Consider the following 15989-nt stretch of genomic DNA (forward strand, 5'->3'; position numbering starts at 1 on the left):
GATATGGTAAACATGAGCTTAAATCTGTCAAGCATACGGATCTGGGTTATGTCACTGGGGGAATCTGCTATGCCAGATGGGGAACTAGCTGAGTGTGGAAGGAGTGTAGAATGGCATCAGAGGTGAAAGAATAGTAGTTGCAACTCTGACAGCAGCTGTTGAGGAGGGATTAGAGTTCATTCTACTAGCCTCCCTCATAGGTTTTCCTAGGAATCCTGGGGCATCTGCTTCTAGAACTCAATTGAGAAGAGTCCCCTCCCTCATGGATATACTTCTATTTGACCATTACTTACCTGAGGATTAATCAATGTAAAAGCATTAATAACTTGCCCTCTTGAGCCAACTTGGGACAATTCTGAGGGAGTCATCTCAGCTTCAAAGCTCCTCATATGATTGTCCGAGGCCTTTGTTGAGATTGCATAACTTCTTCCACTGCCCAATTCTGCTTTCTTCTATTCTCTTCTACACATGGTCACCCCCGAGAGCACTCTCTTATGAACCTCCAGTTCCTGGGGAACTCAATCTACGACATTCCCTTTCCATCAGAAAAATTACCTGTCCTCATCCCTCCACAGAGGCCACGTTTTGTTTTTTTTTTTTTTGTTTTTTTTTTTTGAGACAGTCTCGCTCTGTCACCCAGGCCGGAGTGCAGTGGCGCAATCTCAGCTCACTGCAACCTCCACCTCCCAAGTTCAAGCGATTCTCTTGCCTCAGCCTCCAGAGTAGCTGGAACTACAGGCACATGCCACCAAGCCCAGATAATTTTTTTGTATTTTTAGTAGAGATGGGGTTTCACCGTGTTGGCCAGGATGGTCTCGATCTCTTGACCTCGTGATCTGCCCCCCCTCGGCCTCCAAAAGTGCTGGGATTACAGGCGTAAACCACCGCACCTGGCCCACACAGGCCATATTTTTAAGACTCAGTGTCTTTGAACTCTACCAACTTTGAATTTGAATGTCTGAATCTTGCCTTCTTGTAAATGCTTCTACTCTGCTGATTGCATTAGTTATGACAGGTTTCGTGGCTCACTAAGCCAAAAATCCTTACTATTGGGTTACTTACAGGGAAAATTTGGCAAACCCTAATTCAGATCACACCCTTTCCATAGTCTTTCAATATTACCATAGATGGAAGGTGGAAGCTCAACATCTCTTTTCATTTTGTTTTATAATATTATGAATTTTTTTTGTGTTTTTTAAATTCTGTTTTACAGTTAAAATATATCATTCACTTCCTTTTTTTCAAGTGCATAACAAATGAAATTACTTTGGAAACTTATTGTGTTTTTACATAATAGTATTGAACATCGATAGTATCAATAGTATTATTGAAATAATATAGCAAATCACTAGTATTGATTTAACATCAACTTTTAAGAAATAAAAGTGCTGTCTGTCTGTCTTGTCTGTCTTAATCCTTTTCCAAGTGAGGTGTACTTACAGACATATGGGAAAGAGAAATAATAAAATAACCAGTGTGATTGCTTCTGAGGCATATTAGCATAAACCATCAGAAGCTTGACTTTCTGTTTGCTAAACTGTTTTAGACAAGATAATTACATTAAAGTGCTTGGTATTTTCAAGTTATTGCATAATGTCATGAGTCTTAGATGATTTTGTCTGGCTGTGCTCCTGATAGCGAAATCAATGAAAATGTACTGCAGTTAAAGGGGAAGATTTTGGAAGAAGTATGTGGGAAGTCTGGGAGGAACTTCCTTTTTATCTGGACTGTGGAAAGATTTTGCCAAATGTTACCAAAGGAAACAGAATGAGAAAAAATTTAGTGTTGCTCTTCTACTTACAACAATCAGAGGATGACACAGAACTTTTTAAAAAATGAAATTTATTGTAAGATACTTGTGGTTAAAAATCTAAGACAGAAAATGGAAATCAGCTAGAAACTGAGTAACCTTTGTTTGTCTCTCTCTGTCTCTCTTATGGCATCTGATTCTGTCATCTGCTCTCTTCTCTCACCATGATCTGGCATTTCCTTTATATTTTGGGTATCTTTTTTTACTTCGTGTCTGTTCACTTAATGGTTTCTGCTTCCTCGGGAGTGTAGCTTACAGACTCATATTCCCACAATTTCACCTAATGCCTTTTCTGTACCCATGCCTTAATTTCTTTTTAGGTGTCCAATGATCTTGCTTTTCCCCACTCACTTTTCTCATGAAAGATCTCACCGAGAATCAGATGGGCCTGGCTAATTCTGTCATGCTAGAACTCCTCCTGGGGTGTTGCTCAGTTTATTTCATGGCTCTTCTGATCCTGTCTTTTGAAACATCAAATAATACATCTGCTGAGATTGTAGGTATATCATTATAAGGTCTTTATAGAGTTTTCTCTGATTTAGGGACTATGGACAGAAAGCTATAAACAAGACACACCTGGTAAGATATTTCTTGCCAACCAATACTTTGACTTAGTTTCCCCTAAAAGCAGAACCTGAAATACAGGCTTGAATATGCACTTTTTTATTTGGGGCATGACATACAGGAAGTGGGATTAAAGGACAGGGGGAGTAACACAAGAGAGAAACGCTACATACATTTGTTTTAAGGTATTGGTCATTGCTATGGGTGACTGAAGGCGCTATCAGCTGGCATCTTCTAAGTTGCTTTTTGAAATATATCTTAGAATAAAATGCTCCAGAGACAAAGGGGTGGATTTATTCATTGTCTCCACTTGGTCATGGATAGCCCTGTGGGCATTAGCCTCCTACACTGTGGAGTACATATGTGTGAACAAAGAGCAGGTTCTGCAGGCGTCCCTTGCCATAGGATCAGAAAAGACCCAGATTAGGAAGGGAGAGGTATGCAGCAAAGGCCAAGATGAGCCACTGTCTGATTGCATCTGTGCAATGCTGTTAGAGAACATGGCCACAATAAGCTCGAAATGGTACACAGGGAGGGTCCAAATCAATTGGCTTATATGTTCTATGTACAGAATACACATATTAACCTTGACCCTTGAATAGTCATTGAGTCCTCGCTCTCTTTTCTTACTGCTTCTATAGCTAGACCTCATCAATTCCTGCCTAGAATGTTTTAATCTGTCTTTTCTCTTACCCAGTCCCCGTCTATTCACCGTGTTTTTTCCAGAATAATTAAAACCTACTAATGTCATTATTATTATTGTTGCTAATGTCATTTTTCTTATAATTTAAATAAATCCTTATTTTCTTTAGAAAACAAAGTTTACATATTTGCAAGGCACACAATAAACTTCTAATGCTGTCTTTGCCTGCCTCTTGTTGCATCTTTTCCCAGAATATCCTAATCTCGTTTCAAAACATGGTGCAAATGTCATTTCCTCTCCAAAACCAGACCCCCATTCTTCCATTATTTTTTGCATACCAGTAACATAGGCTACATTATGATAAAATCTGTCTTCATATGAGACTATACACTCCTTTTGACTAAGGCCCAGATACTATTTTTAATTTAATTTAATTTAATTTATTACTTTGAGACAGTCTTGCTCTGTCACCCAGGCTGGAGTGCAGTGGTGCAATCTTGGCTCACTGCAACCTCTGCTTCCCAGGATCAAACAGTTCTCCGGCCTCAGCCTCCCAAGTAGCTGGGATTACAGGCATGCACCACCATGCCTGGCTAATTTTTGTCTTTTTAATAGAGACAGAGTTTTGCCATGATGGCCGAGCTGTTCTCGAACTCCTGGCCTCAAGTGATCTGCCCGCCTCAGCCTCCTAAAGTGTTAGGATTACAGGCACGAGCCACCGTGCCTGACCCAGACATTATTTTTATATGTATCTCCAGCTTCTGGCACTATATGTGTTTTAGAGCAGGTGTCAATAATAAGTACTTGTATAAATGCATTAAAAGAAATTAAAATAATAAGCATTCTTTTATTCCATGTATTTTGGATGTGACTTCTAATTTTCCATACTGTAGTAATTTCTGTATAACCAGCTTTTATGGGTTCAGATGTTATGACTACCTTCCTTTGCTTTAGATGTTACCAAAAACTTGGTGGCAGTAAATGTAGTAGTTTATGTCTTCACAGCAAACTCTAACTACTCTAGTTTTGGGGGTGCATCATTCTGCTGAGTAAGTTGAATTGCATTTTATACACTCAAGTTCGAAAAGTGCTGTTGGAGCAAATCTTAATTTGTATGTGAATCTGAATTCTTACCAAATGAAGTAACTGAGAAATATTGGTATATATTGTGGTGTATTTTGTAAAAGCTAAACTCGATTGTATCACTCTAGGTCTGTATAAGAAATATTTTCAGAAATACCATTATGCTAATAAATAATCTCTGCTATATATGTAATATATAAATCTATATATAAGTGTGAACACTTGAAATATGAGAATAACTATAATAGATTCTAATTACTCTGAGTAATCAATTGTCTAACAGAATATAGTTTGAATTCACCTTCATATATAGGTTTTTAATTAAAACCTTTTTCCCCTGAGTGGAAAAACAATGTCTGTTTCCATATTTACTGAGTTCTACATCACTAGAGTTGTTCCAAGAATGTGCATTAGTGAATGTGCTAACATTCCTAGTCTGACAGCCAACATTTATGGTTTTGCGCAAGTCACTTTGCTTCTTGACATCTCAGTTACTTTCTCCAAAACATGGCAAGAGTAACTTTACTAAATGAGACAAGGATGAGAAGTAATGTATATAAAAGTTCCTGAGGCATCAAAGTACTCAAATATAATATAAATAACAATATGCTTTTAATCATTTTTATTGTTTTTACTCCTAATTATTTTTGCTCTCAGTAGTGGTACAATAATAATAGAGGCTAAGTATTTTTTGGAAATATTTACAAGAGAATTCAAACGTCAGGTGCTTGATGGGACCAGATCAGTATCCCCAGTCCCATTAATGCTTCTGATAGGTAAACCATCTAACTTCCCTTCTGCAGAGTTGCAAATTATTGAAGGACAGAGAAAGGGAAGAAGAGACTATACAATAAAAATATAAGAGAAGGTGCAAAATGTTGAAGGAACAAATGAGAACCATATCAATATTAATAAAACCCTCAGGTGAGCTTTTGTTCTATCTATTCCCAAGGTTCCATGAATCTGTGATAAGAAGTTATTGAGAAAATTCCAGGAAATTTATTTTTACTTTTCTTTTTACCTCAAAAGTTATTATTTATTTCTACTTGGGTAAGTTCTACAGTTATCCAACATCATGAGATCTGTCCAACCAATCAAATAGAAGATGTTAGATTTCAGATAGACAGATGGCTTAGGATACAACTACTTTTAAGAGATTATTTATGTTAATTTATGCATTAGTCTTTTCCAAGGGTACACTCAAAATATCGGAGTATTACACGCAAGCTAAAATGAGATTTAAGAAAGTAAAGGCAGGGGCAGATAAGGTAAAATAAAGGAAAATCATGAATATGCATGTTTGAAATAAATTCATCTTAAGCCTCTAAGCCTGGGTTGGAGAGGAAGCATTGCTTTTGTGACTTCCTTAAGAGCTGAGCAGATAAGATGAGACTAAATTGCCTAACAAGAGGGACAGTGTCTTGGTCATTAAAAGAGCTAATTAGGTTGTTTCATAACCTAACTATATTCTTAAAGAACAAGCATGAACACAATCCAGTTTAGACAATATCAAAGTGCAGTTACATATCCTATTTGTAGTATGCCTAGAGTAGATTCCACGATGAATCCTTGAAAATCACTGATGTTTGAGCTGTAATAGAATGGCAACTCTTCTCACAAGTTCTCTCAGAGTTCATAGTCATGTTAGGGATGCCTCACAGAGTAATTGAAGTAAATATCAGAAATTCACCCAGAACACCGACTCTAGTTAATTTTCTTTCCCAAAAAGCGTACATACAGATGGCTTGTTTTCTTTGAGAAATCGAGCTTGAGGCAGAGTGAGATAAACTAATAAGCAGCTAAATCTCTTATTTCATTGATCCATTTCTTTCAATAATTACATCTTATCTTCAAAAGTACACAAAACAACATATGGAGTGCTCAAAATCAATAATGCTAAGGATATGAAAATAAACAGTTTGAGCTGACTTTTGTGTTTTGATGAGAGGCAAAAACTTTATTAAAGGGTAGCACTGGTGGGAATGGGATATTAGATATTAACAATACCACCATTCTTAGTCAAGTGTCTCAATATATTAGATAAAAAAGATTACATCTTATTTATAAGCATTCTCTCTATATATAAATACACGCACATATACTTGTACATATGTGTGTATATATACATATACAAATGTGTATATTTGCGTATGTTTACACAAAAATGCATCCAAATGTGTGTATTTAAAAATAAACTTTGGTTTTTCTCCTCATATGAGCTACATCATTTTCCTGTTACATAGAATTAATAAACTGAACTAGAGTCCTATCTCTGGGACTTTTCTAACCTTTCTTACACTTCACTACTCTGCAAGTAAGGAATTTACATCATCCTGAATTTGGATTCTGAAATTAATAGTTAAGAATTAATCATAAAGAGAATAAAATATCTTGAACGTGTTTCCAAAGCTGCATAGACATACTGAAGCTACTTAAATACAATATTAGTGAGAGGAAAAATGAACCAAATGTATCTGTTTAACAATGAATGGTTGACACATCTTTTGGCTTTATGTTAAACCTAATGCATTGTGTCCTAATATCAAGATAAGAAGTTGGTAGATTCTTTCAAGAAAAAAGGGAGGGAAAAATAGATTTACTGCAACCAAATGTGTCTTTTATGAGATCGCAAATTGAGACAGGCAAAAAAGGGTTGAGTAGTTAAGGACATGAGATGCTCCTGGTGATGAGATTTGGAGGCATTATAATGAGCACACATGGTATTTTGGGAAAGTGATGCAGGTAAATAAACACAGTTATCCTAGGCTCCTAATATGATGGAGAAATTCACAATGTCTATATAAAGGTTGAGTACCCAAGACCGTTACAACCTTTATACACAACTGCTGCATTCAAATATGCACCCAATACATCTTCTCTGTTTCTCTATTTTTGTCTCCATCCTAGAGGCTAGTGATACAGAAGTGAACAAAACAAATTTATTTTTATCCTCACTAAGCATACATTTTTAGTAGTAAAAGAGAAAAAACTGAAATAAAGTGTCAAACTATGTTATTGTAAATCTAGCTAAATATTAAAAAGTGGAAAACACAGGAATGATGTGAATGATGACAATAAGATCTAGGTGGGATGGTTGGCAATGGTGTCTCTCAAAGGGAAGCAGGTATGATTCTCAATGAACTGTGGGGAAGAGCTGGCCATTGAAACAGCAGAAGGACAAGCATTCTAAGTAAAAAGATGGGAAGTGCACAGGTCCTGAAGCAGTAAAGAGTTTAGCCTGCATAGTGCATGTTGCAAGTGCCCTGTCCAGGTCTCCTTCATATGCTGGAACATTCATTTCCTAGCTCCTGTGATATTTGCTGACAATACACAGTTGCTTCCTTCTCTGCATAATTGTTCTTGGCCAAAGAGGAGACCCAAATGAGTACTTAGCTGACTCCATTGGAGCATCACTTGGTACATGAACAAGTCCAGCAAGCATATCTGATCAGAACATGGTAACCAGCACCTCAGACTCCTCAGGGATGAGGGTCTAGATCTGCAGAAGTTCCAGCCTAGGAGGATTGAGGTATAGAACATGTGGCAGAGGAAGATGATAGGTTTCAGTAAGGGCTGTGGGAGAATTGCAGCATGGGATTGCAGTTTGTAAATTATCCCAGGTTGTGACTGACTAGAGTGCTGGAGAAGCTGTGATTGTGGGGAATGAACTTAACATGAAAACAAGTGGATATGAGCAGTACAAAAATTTTCCTGTGGAATGCACGCTTATATTTCCCCAATCCCCTTTCCTTGACTGGTGCAGCCTCACCCACTAAAGATGCTGTAAGTGTTGACTGCTAGCAGCTCATAACTGTTTATTTATTTAAGGAATAGTACAAAAAATGGAATCAACAAATGGAATCAACTTCACCTGGTAAGTATCAGTCTTCCCTCATCTAAGAGCAAAGACATAGTCTATGACTAACTGAATTCAAGAGGCTGGCCCCATTATCTCAAGGTAGAAATAACTCTGTGGTGTAATTTGTGCCCAGAATTTTTGTGGAATTATTAAGAAGGTAGTCTTCATCTGAGACCAAATTACTGCTTAATTCTTTCAACCTTATCTATCTACTTTTCTCATATCTTTCCGCTTTAAGCACGCCCTAACATGTATGTCATATCTTTTCCCCTGTAAGCACACCGTAACACATTTCTTTATCATGTAAACTCATTGTAACTTCTGTTTCAGGAAAGCGACTGAAGACAGAGTGTTCCAAGAACCAAGAGATTGAATATGGCTGATGTGTGGAGAGAAGAGATGGACCAAGATGAGACTGGAAAGGTAAACTAAGGAAATGAGATAATCCCTTTAAATTTCATTTTGTAAGCAAACAAATATTGAAAGGATTTTTGATGACAGAGGAGAAGGCAGAGTGCATTTTGTAATATTAAACACACACACATACACACACACCCACCACACACACACGCACATTACTTGTTTCTTTCAGCAGAGAATTGATCTGAGTTTGATGAGTAAGCAAAGTCCAAACAAAAATGTGGTTAAAAGAACCAGAAAACAAATAAAAGTCTGAGGTTCCATCTTTGATTGATACCTGTGTTTGAGTTTCACCTTACTACCTCTTTGGAAGGGGCATAGTAGAATCATAACTGCTAAAGTTTTGTAATGATGCTCACACCAAGTCTCTTCCTGCAAAATGTTAGAAAACACTTAGGATAAGACAGAGTGATTTCAATAAAAAATGATATTGCTTCCACTAACATTAAATGTTAAGGTGAAAAGGGTCCATAGTGATGGATCATTATTTCAAAAAGGAAAAAAATCATATGAAAAGGAATAGTGGTACCTCTTGATGTATAGTATGCCTGTATTATGGTTTTACAAAATTGTGAACTTGTGTAATAATAGGAGATACTGTTGAATTTCTGTTTATACATTTAAATTCATATATGTAATGTTTGTTTTATCAATCACAATCTGAATTTCTAAGAAGCACGTTGACTTTTGCAATAAAGATGCAATATGGAATGGCTCACAGTTGGAAAAAAAAAGAAAAAAGATAACAGTGTTACAAATGTAAAAGAATTTGGAAAGTTTATGAACCATTCCAAAAGTTATAACAATCACCAAAAAAAAAGTGACCAATATCATCATTTTTTTCCCTTTTCCATCCAGAAGAGCCAAACCTATGTCAAACCATCTTTATGAAGATTATCTTAAGCCGGTGCAGCAAATTGTATTACATATTCTCCATGTTGATTAATTCATTCACTTACGCATTCACTAGTTTAATATTTGTTGAACATTTATATGCCCAACAACCTACTCTAAGTTCTGAGATACGTTGCAGAAGACAACAATAACAAAAATTTTCTCCTCATGGAGTTTATAGTCTAGTATACATCCTTCTATTAGAGCACTATTCATTTGATTTAGTAATCATATGGATTTTGCATAGAATAAAGCATTTGTTTTCTTCTGTGATGACTTGGGTATTCAATAAAGATAAAGGTTGTTTGAGACATCTCTGCTTTTTCAGTGTCAAGCACAATGAACACAGAAATATAAATGCATAATAGGTATGTGTTAATGATGGTTCAGGGGGACCACTGAAGGTTAATAATATGTTATTATCTGGTTTATTTGCATTTATAATATAGTTTCTTTCTCTTTTGCTCAAAATGATTTAGTATTGTAGAACTTTCACACTACAAACTTCTCAAAAGCAATAAACCATCATGGAAGAAATATAGACACAGAAAGAGACAGATTTTCTGGAGCAGATTTATGAATGCATTAAATATTAAAGAGATAATCTCTATTGCTTTGTAGTTTAAGCAGCAATAAATGGGTGTTAGGATTGATTAAATGCTTGCAGTTTACTTCAATGTTTAATTTGCTTTGAACTGTTTATGGAAAGAATAGGTAAAAGGAGCAAATATCTCTATCCCAAAGAATTTATTTTTCTACAAGGTGTATTGGAGGTGACATATTGTACCTGCAAATGTTTTGAATTAGATGAGTTATGTTTGCAAATTAAAAAGCAGGAAGTGGACTGCAGTCATAGGGAGTGCAAGTTTCAGAATTAGATTACCTGGTTTTAATTTTGGTCAGACTGTCTTTTGAATACATGGTCTTAGATGATTTACTTAAATTCTATGCTATTCTATTATATAATCTATAAAATTATTGAAAAATTCATAAAACAAAGTTAAGTGTATATATATGTCTGTGTGTATAAGTGTGTGTTTGTGTGTGTGTATATATATGTATAAATGAGTTAAGACATACACAACTTATTCTTAGCATAGAGTCTGACATATAGCAAGTAATCAATGCATATCAATGGGCATAATTACTATTAAATAAAGAAGTAACTGAGTTATTACAGTGTAGTAGGTTTTGTCCTCTGTCCTTTACTGGATTAACAAATTATATCTTCCACAATTCCATGCAGGCATTACCTTCTGTCTCCCATTATATGTGAGGCCTAGAGACATAAGTCACAGGCACAGACAGTTTGTGTGTTGCAGAATGGACTTGAGCCCATGCAATTTGTTTCCAAAGTCCGTGCACGTAGATACTATGAAGCAGCTGCATCAGAACAGGTATTGGAGGAATGCATGAGTGAGTGAAGGCAAGGATGAATGCATGATGGATGAACTCATAAGACAGCAAATATTTGGAGCATTTTCTTAGTGACAAACAGAAGTAATCTCTAAATAAATTAATCACTTGATTTTTTGTTTGTGAACTCATTCCTGTCTCTTTAAAAGCATTTAAATGCACTACTGAGGTAATGCCTTTAAAAATAAAATTTTCTTCTGACCAACATGCATAATAAAAGGTACATTCTAATGTACACGATAATACATATTTGAAACTTTGAAAACATTTGCAACATTTAATAAATCTGCTACTAGAAAATTCCTAAAGGTGATAAGAAATATACATAAACAAATTCAGAATCACCAATAATTTTCCTCTCAAAAGAAAAATGATTAAATACCTATTTTCTATAATCAAATTTAATTATTAAATTACCTTACTGTGCATTTGGCATATTGGTAAAATAAACATAAAACTAATTATTTTAATAAGTAACTAATTATCCTGTTATGATATAGATGATATTTTTCCTGTTTTTTTCTCTTGTTTTGTTTTCTTTTTCATGCCCAATCTAGATTAGCAATGTATTTAAAAATCAATTGCCAGGGCTTCCCATAATGATCCTTGCTTTGTGTATCCTTGCATCATTACTAATTTAGTTACTGTTCTTTTATAACATATTTTAGTTCATGAGAAGAATAAAATGAGAACATAATCATTTAGTAACTAGATTGTGGTATAAAGTGATCAGTAGAATTTAATAACAAAAATAAAATGAATAATTTCTAGAAAAGATCTTCAAATCATTATTTTGAATGTCTATTTTTTTTTTAAATCTGGACTAGTGTGTTAGACACAATCTGGTTTGAATAAAAATATAGAGGTACTTCATCTTAGGACTTCTCAGAACATGTATGATGCTACCAAATCTTGTTCTTTATTGGGCAATAGATTATGATATATTTGTTCATAAAATTATTCATATATTCCCCTAGTACATCTCTGGGGATTAGGTTTCTATAGATAAACATTGGAAATCCCATCTATTGCAGTGAATAACCATGTATCGTCTCATGCACCGAGCAACAACTTAGAACCATTATTGTCTGTTCCTAAAATATAAGGATTATGCAAATAGTAGCTAGGTTTTCATTCTAAAATATCTCTAAATGGCTTCTAAACTCTAGTTCATTTTCTTTGGAAACCCACAAAAGACGTATTTAAAGAAACCATCTGCTTTGTTTGCCCTTTTTGAATACTAGCTATTTTAGTCTGTGCCGCTAAAACAAAATATCACAAACAAGGTAATTGACAAAAAACAGAATTGATTTTCTCACAGTTCTGGAGTCTGGGAAGTCCAAGAACAAGGTACCAGAAGGTTTGTCTGTCTGGTGAGGACTGCTGACTGCTTCCAGGACTGGTTCCTTGTTGTTGCATTTTCTGGAGGGGAGGAACGCTGTGTCCTCACATGGCAGAAGGTAGAAGGGCAAGTGAGCTGAACATCACATGAAGCCTCTTTTAAAAGGACCTTAAATCCATTCATGAAGAGGCAGCCCTTATGGCTTAATCATCCCTTAAAGGCTCCTTGTCTTAATACTTATTGACAACACCTGAATTTTATGGGGGCCACAATGAAACCATAGCACCAGTCATGCTTATAAACGATATACTCTATTAGGGTGATTTTGTCCTCTATAATTATACATGGGAAAGGGGAGTCCCTTTCTTGCACAAAGCACACATGTGCACAGAGAATTACTTTCTACTGACTATGTCATCTGGTTTAGTATTAAACATGTTAATGTAATAGGGACCTCTGTGTTATGAATCATATTGAATCTTACTCAGCTATAGTATTGCATATTAGTCTCAAATAAGTAGAACAGAAATGAGTATTTCCTCTATGGCTATAGAAACAAAGGTAATCTGAAACTAGTATTTGTCATTTCACCTTTATTTTGTAAGCATTACCATCTCTTTATTATTATTTTCATTGTGCCCAGCCACCGGGAACATCAGCTCCTCCTGGAGTGCCTACAAAGGCTGAGCCATGGAGGGCAGCACACAGCTGTAGTGATGAGACATGGTATCTTAGTCTGTTTTGTGTTGCCCTAAAGGAATACCTAAGGCTGGATAATTTATGAAGAAAAGATTTATTTGGCTCATGGTTCTGCAGATTATCGTTTCACTTGCACTAAATATTCCCAGAAAGGCAAAGAATTGGCATGATTTCTCAGAATGAACTGTAGACAGGTAAAAAGCCCACAAAATTCGATTTTGTTTTATTTTGTGATCTCAATTAAGAATTCCTGAGATCCACTCTTTTAGCAAATTTCCAATATACAGTAGAGTATTATTAACTATACTCAGCATGCTGTACATTAGATCTCCAGAACTTGTTCATATTGTACTGAAAGTTTGTACACTTTGACGATTTCCCCATTATTCCCTACCCTTCAGCCTCTGGTAACCATCATTCAGCTCTCTTGGTTTCTATGAGTTCAGACTTTTTAGATATCATGAGGTATTTGTCTGTCTTTGTCTGGCTTATTTCACTTAGCACAGTCTTCCAGGTTCATCCATGTTTTCATAAATGGCAGAATATCCTTCTATTTAAAAGGTGAATAATATTCCATTATACGTATATATCACATTTATTTTTCATTCATCTATTATTAAACATTTTGGTTGTTTCTATATCTTGCCTATGGTGAATAATGCTTCAATGAATACAGGAGTGCAGAACTCTCTTTAAAATAATAATATAATTTACTTTGGACATATTTCCAGAAGTGGAATTGCTGGAACATAGTCTATTTTTAAATTTTTGAGAAACTTCTGTATTGTTTTCTATGAAGACTGTACCAATTTACATTCCTGTCAGCAGTACAAAGGTTATTTTTCTCCACATCCTCATGATAGCTTTAGATTTTTATAATAGCTTTCCTAATATGTATTAAGTCGTATCTCATAGTGGTTTTCATTTGCAATTCCCTGATGATTAGTGATATTGAGCTACCTTTTTACACAGATGTTGGCCACTTTTATGTCTTCTTTGAAAAAATGTTATTCAGGTCCTTTGCTTTTTATTATTTACTGTTATTATTTGTTATTTACTATTTGTTATTTATTTGTTTATTGATATTATTTGTTTGATATTTATTTATTTACTATTGACTTATATGAATTCCACATATATTTTGGATACTAACCCCTTATCTGATATATGGTATGCAAATATCTTCTCCTATTCCATATATTTATTTTCAGTTTGTTGATTGATTCCTTTGTCATGCAGAATCTTTTTAATTTGATGAAGTCCTACTTACTTAGCTTGCTTTTGTTGCTTGTGCTTTTGATGTCATATTAAAAATCTATATATTTGCCAAGACTAATGTGAAGAAATTTTGCTCTATGTTTTCTTCTAGCAGTTTTATGGTTTCAAGTCTTATTTTTGTCTTCAATCCATTTTGAGTTTTTTAAAAATATGTGGTATAATCTGTGTCCAATTGCATTCTTCTGCATAAGGATATCAAAGTTTTCAAACACTATGTATTGAAGAGGTTATTCTTTCCCCATTTTGTATTTTCAGTGACTTTATTGAATATTCATTGACCATACATGTTTAAGTTTGTTTCTGGTTTCTCTATTGTGTTCCCTCGGTCTACATATTTGTGCCAGTACCATACTGTTTTAGTTACCTTAAGTCGTAATATAATTTGAAATAAGGAAGTGTGATGCCTCCAACTTTGTTCTTTTTGCTGAAAATTACTCTGGGTATTTGGAGCGTTTTATGGTTCCATATGAATTTTAGATTATTTTTTTCAATTTTTGTGAAAAATATAATTTGGATTTTGATAGAAATTGCATTGGATCTGTAGATAGTTTTGAATAGTATGAATATTTTAAAAATATTCTTCCAATCTAGAAATATTGCATATCTTCCTATTTACGTGTTTCTTTTTCAGCTATTTTCATAGAGTTTAATGGATTTCAGTGTACAGATCTTCAACACCCTTGGTTCAATGTATTCTAATTATTTTACTATTTTTAATGCTATTGTAAATGGCATTGTTTTCTTAATTTCTTTTTCAGAGAGTTTGTTGTTAGTGCATAAAAATTCAACTGGTTTTGTATGTTGATTTTTATCTTGCAATTTTATTGAATTTGTTCTAACAATTTTTGGTGGACTTTTTAGGGTTTTCTTTTTCTTTTTTTAATTTTTTTTTTTTTTTTGAGTTCACCCAGACTGGGGTGCAATGGTGCAATCCCAGGTCACTGCCACCTCCGCCTCCCAGGTTCAAGTGATTCTCCTATCTCAGCCTCCTGAGTAGCTGGGATTACAGGCACCCGCCATCACGCCAAGCTAATTTTTGTATTTTGAGTAGAGACAGGGTTTCACCATGTTGGCCAGGCTGGTCTTAAACTCCTTATTTCAGGTGATCCACCCGCCTCAGCAATTTATGTTTTTGTTTGTTTTTTTCAATTTAGACATTTTAACTTATTTTTCTTGTCTAGTTGCTTTGCCCAGGACTTCCAGTACTATATTGACTAAAACTATGAGGGCACTATAATTCAACATAATGCTGCAAATCCTGGCTACGGCAATTAGGCAAGAGAGAAATAAAGGGCATTCAAATGGAAAGGAAAAAGTCAAAGTAGGCTTGTTCACAAACAACATAATCTTAGAAAAACCTAAAGACTCTACCAAAATACTGATAAATTCAGCAAAGTTTTTGGATACAAAATCAACATACAAAAATCAATGTCATTAATATACACCAACAGCAAATAATCTGAAAAAGAAACCGATAAATCAGTTTAAACAAATAAGTAAAAGAGCTGTATAAGGAAAACTGTAAAACACTGATGAAAGAAATTGAAGAGAACATACAAAAAAATGAAAAGATATTCCATGTTTGTGGATTGGAAGAATTAATATTGTTACCATGACAATACCACCCAAAGTAATGTACAGGTTCAATATGGTTTTTATCAAAATACCAATGAAAATATTTCTTCACAAAAATAAAAAAGTTCTAAAATTTATATGGAACCACAAGAGATTCCAGATAGCCAAAGCAATCCTGAGGAAAAAAGAAAAAACTGGAGACATCATACTACCTGACTAATATGCTATAAAGCTATAATAACCAAATCAGCATGCTGCTGGCATAAAACAAACTCATAGCCCAATGGAACACAATGAAAAACCCAAATAGAAATCTATGCATTTACAGATGCCGCACTTTTGACAAAGGTGCCAAGAACATACAACGCAGAAAGGACAGTTTTTTCAATAAATGGTGCTAGGAAAA

The 15989-nt window shown here is 34.8% G+C and overlaps 1 long non-coding RNA gene across 3 annotated transcripts in view; it reads left to right on the top strand.

Annotated features, from left to right (window-relative positions):
- The window catches only part of LOC129527371 (uncharacterized), a 203001-nt gene that overhangs the window by 34522 nt on the left and 152490 nt on the right, over positions 1 to 15989 (top strand). For all 3 annotated transcript variants that reach the window (XR_010131583.1, XR_008672310.1, XR_010131582.1), the window contains exon 3: positions 8290 to 8382. This is a non-coding gene — a long non-coding RNA (uncharacterized lncRNA). The remainder of the gene's footprint in view (positions 1 to 8289; positions 8383 to 15989) is intronic.

This window comes from Gorilla gorilla, chromosome 18 (assembly GCF_029281585.2).
Source record: "Gorilla gorilla gorilla isolate KB3781 chromosome 18, NHGRI_mGorGor1-v2.1_pri, whole genome shotgun sequence".
NCBI classification, from domain to species: domain Eukaryota; kingdom Metazoa; phylum Chordata; class Mammalia; order Primates; family Hominidae; genus Gorilla; species Gorilla gorilla.